The sequence below is a fragment of the Daphnia magna genome, linkage group LG3, assembly GCF_020631705.1.
Source record: "Daphnia magna isolate NIES linkage group LG3, ASM2063170v1.1, whole genome shotgun sequence".
Lineage (NCBI taxonomy): Eukaryota > Metazoa > Arthropoda > Branchiopoda > Diplostraca > Daphniidae > Daphnia > Daphnia magna.
This window is the reverse complement of record NC_059184.1, coordinates 7,683,944-7,688,236: the sequence shown is the minus strand read 5'-3', so window position 1 is coordinate 7,688,236 and position 4,293 is coordinate 7,683,944. Positions and strand designations below refer to the sequence as shown.

Sequence of the window (4,293 nt, the reverse complement as noted above, 5' to 3'; positions counted from 1 at the left end):
TTGGTGCTGAAAAAAATATAGTTCAGCAGTTTTTTGCTGAAAGAGAATGGAGATAACATGCATTGTTTAAAAAAAGTACGTTTTCTACGCCAAAGAAGAATCGAATGTTTCCAAAATTATCGTAGAAAACAAATGGTGGATTGTTCTCAGCCAAGAAAACACCAATTTAATTTTTAAAGCCACCTATTGGCAAGTTACGCGTCTTTTAATGGTTGTTTTTGTCTTTGGTAGATGGAATGATGGACACGATAGGACAGGGTTGGGAAATTTTAGTTTTTTTTTATATAATATTTTCCCCTTATGATGATTTTGCGCTAAAAACACCCTACCTCTCTTTAAAAAGGTAAACTATTAATATTTTCTACCCATAGATGGCTTTTTAAAAAAAATTGGTGTTCACCTTTTTGTTCAGGATACTGTGCAGTATCCTGCACAAATATCCGAACACCGATTTAATTTTTTAAAGCCACCTATTGGCGGGGTAAAGGGTTTTTGTTTGTTTTTCTTTAAGAGGGAGGGTAGACGGAGTGATGGACACATAGGGCAGGGTTGGGTAAGTCTAGAAATTTTTTTTAAATGCCTTAAGGTATTACGCTTTAAGGCAAGTAACAGGTCGGGACATTTTTGCAACCCCCAGGAGGATGTATTTCTTTTTAACGACAGTTGGAAATGTTGGATTTAGGCTGTGTAATATTCCTTACCCAAAATAAATTAGATAGCTGCCTGTGCACAAATATATCGATACCTATGGCATATGTGTAGAGCCTCTGATTGGGACGCCGTAGATTAGTGTTCGGTTCCCGATAAGGAATTGCTAAATATTTCGCATCTTTACAATATTCTTCATTCGAATACGCTGGTAATATACATTTTTTTAGAACGAAGTAAATTATTATTTTTAAGTTATTTAATAAAAAAAAAATGCACATATTGCTCGATGAAAACTTGTTTTATTTATGAACGAAAATTTCTCGTAAGGTATTCACAATAATTCATCACCTCATCTGTAATCGAACACCGATCTCCATCATCACATTCAGAAATGCTACACCTACGCCATTGACAACGACACAAACATTCACAGGCAGCTGAAACATAAGCTAAATTGTTTCGGTAAGCAACATTACCAAGCCCAAGCCATAAATTTCCAACTGTCGTTAAAAAAAACACACCACCCTGGGGGTTGCAAAGATGTCCTGACCTGTAACTTGCCTTAGAGCGTAATACCTTAAGGCATTTATTTTAAATGTCTAGACTTACCCAACCCTGCCCTGTCGTGTCTATCACCCCGTCTACCCTCCCCCTTAAAAAAAAACAAAAAACCCGCTACCCCGCCAATAGGTGGCTTTAAAAAAATAATTCAGTGTTCGGATTTTTGTGCAGGATACTGTACATCAAACGCTGGAACGTTGCTGGGGCACAATTTAGACCAAACGGCAGGCGGGAGAATTGATAAAGGCCATCTGACGTCACGATTGCGGTTTTCTCGTGGTCTTCTTCTGCTACTGGTACCTGCCATTATCCGTTGGCCAATTCAAGACACGAGAAAATCTGAGCACCTGCCAATCGGTCTAAAATATCGTCGATCCACGGCAACGGATAGACATCTTGTTTTGTCACTGTGTTCAAGCGACGAAAATCGACTCAAAATCGATAGTACCCTGATTTCACCTTCCGAATTAACACGACGGGCGAACTCCACGTACTATACGATTCTTCGATAATCCCGTCTTCTAGCATTTCTTCTACCTTGTCGACAATAATTTGACGTTCAAAAGCAGACACCCGGCATGGCACAGATTTGATCGGGCGAGCATCCCCCGTGTCAATGTATTGTACGACATCGGTCGTGTGTCCAATGGCTCTTTTTGACGCTGGAATACACTTTTGTCGACGCTCAAGCAACTCGACTAGTTTTACGCGCTACAACTGAGTGTCTCCCCCATTTTGATTCGTGGAGCAGGCTTGGAAAAATGATTCTCTGATAGTAAAATTGCACCAACTTCTGAAATGTTTCCACTGTCTGAGACGACAGAAAATTCCCCATCTTCGTCTGCTTCAATAACACAAATGGAAGGACGCCACTTCAATCTTAACTCTACCGAGCATAATTTACAATTGCTACTTTTACAATCCCTTCCCTAATGTCTACAATGCTTGGCGGTATTACCAATTCTTTCCTTCGTTTTGAACAAGAATGTAATTTTAGAAATCCCCTCCCTGACATATCATTCGATAACTTCCCTTTCACAAATACGAGTGAATTAGGTGGAATGGTTTGGTGTCCATCCACTTTAACGGCATCCATCCTCGGCGCTTCGGCGGTGACTGTTCGGCGAGGTAATCGCAAAGATCATCCCCGATGATTAATTCTTCTTTTTCTTCATATTTTTCTTCTTCTATTTCTATTCCCACCCCAACTAAATCAACCACTTTCCATTTTTTGCCACAAATACTAACCTCTTCTTCTTCTGCTCCATTATTAATTATATACACGTTTATCGCCCATCTTACAGTATCCTGCACAAAAAGGTGAACACCAATTTATTTTGAAAAAGTCATCTGTGGGTAGAAAATATTAATAGTTTACCTTTTTAAGGAGAGGCAGGGTGGTTTTGGCGCAAAATCATTAGAAGAAGGGTTGGGTAATGTCGGTCAAAACACTTTCTTTTTGCCCTAGGTATTAAATGTTTGGAAAAAGTGTAGACTGTATTATCAGTGGACTCCCCTACCCCCCGGCAAAGTAGAAAAATTTTTGCAATACAAAATAGAGTCTCTCCATTACTCATTATTGTCATGATCGGGTCGTGTAATCGGTTAGCATATGGAAACACCAAATCATTTTTATCAGTATGAAATGATTCCAGAAACGACAAGGTGTGGGAAAAGATTGTAACAAGAGCTGCGGACCAAAGTGGCCAAGTACCATGATTCTTCTCGGTTTGCGCGTGTCATTGAGATGAAGTGCCTCTGAGGAATGTTATGGCGACCAAGCCATAACATTGAATGTGCAATTGATAGCCAGGATGTCCTCTTTATTCCATTGTCAAATATCTTGTTCATTTTAGAGGAATCCTTCTTCATTTCCATCCTATTTAAACGAATGAACAAAACAATTAACCATAAGGTTGAATATATAAGAAATAGGCTAGATGTGCATATGGTAGCAATACTGCGTTACCTTGCATCACTAAGTTCAATGTCATTAAAAAAGTTGCATCCAAAAGAAAAAGGAGCAGATGTGCAATAGCTTTGCTACACCAAAGAACAAGTTGGTTTAATTGCTTATAAAAAACTGTGTTCTCAGCAGTGCACATCAAATATGTCGATTGTATCAGCAAAAATAAACTAAGGCAGCGTGATGACTGATTGTGTTCTGTAAAAAAAGACACTTGTACATGATTGACATACTGTAAGTTCTGATACGAACTGTATAGTATATATATATAATTAGAATGGAGATGACCAACATGTGGTTTTAAGTATTGGTGAAATCATGGCTTTCGACTGAACTGGATAATTGTCTAGAAATTTCGTTACCTCAGTTGGGCATTCTTCCGTTCCTAAAACCACTGGATCTATTTCCAGTTGCTGAAAAGGCAGAATAAGTTTGTAGTTCCACTCACGATATTTCGTCCCATCAAACTTGGCTACGTGTTGTACTACCCTTAAGGAACGTCCTGGGCAGCGTGTTCGGTCATTGTTCGGTATGAATTAAACGTAAACCTGGGCCCATAACCTGTTGAATATAAATAATGAAGCGTTAACAACACAGGTCTAGTTTCACTTATCCATGGTTTATTTCAAAGACAAATATACCTCATGAGCTATAAGTATAAGTCTAACTATGGAACCTGAGACAGATCCAGGGATGACTGTTCTGTAGAAAGCTCGAAAAGTAGAGAGAGCTTCTGCATAGCAGACGAACAAAGGTTGGCTAGACCAATGCCTACTTAATGCTTAAGGCCTGTAAACTCGTATGCCTCCTATGGCGGTGACGCGTTTCCTGGCAACAACTAATCAGAGGAAAAACAAGGGTTACGACGACACCATCTGGCACTCGCTACTGCTATTGCTTCGAAATCCTAAATACAAGATTAAGCAAAACCAGGTTTCCTTGTATTTTTTAATTAAGAGTATCTTAGAATCCTTAACTTTTAGTTAAAAAATTCCAGTAAGTGTAGAAAATCATCTCTTTGAAAAAGATTTGTGTCCACTAAGCAATATTTTCATCATTACATTTCACCATCTGAATTAAATTCGCATCGGTATTGGGATGGTGGATAAGGACAC

At 38.9% G+C, this 4,293-nt stretch overlaps 1 long non-coding RNA gene across 1 annotated transcript; it reads right to left on the bottom strand.

Annotated features, from left to right (window-relative positions):
- Positions 1–2,882: 2,882 nt before the first annotated feature.
- LOC116936102 lies at positions 2,883–3,965 on the bottom strand. Its single transcript, XR_006643984.1, has 4 exons — positions 3,820–3,965; positions 3,541–3,739; positions 3,182–3,376; positions 2,883–3,091 (listed from the first exon to the last, which is right to left on the bottom strand). It is a non-coding gene; the product is annotated as an uncharacterized LOC116936102 (long non-coding RNA).
- Between the last annotated feature and the right edge of the window lie 328 nt (positions 3,966–4,293).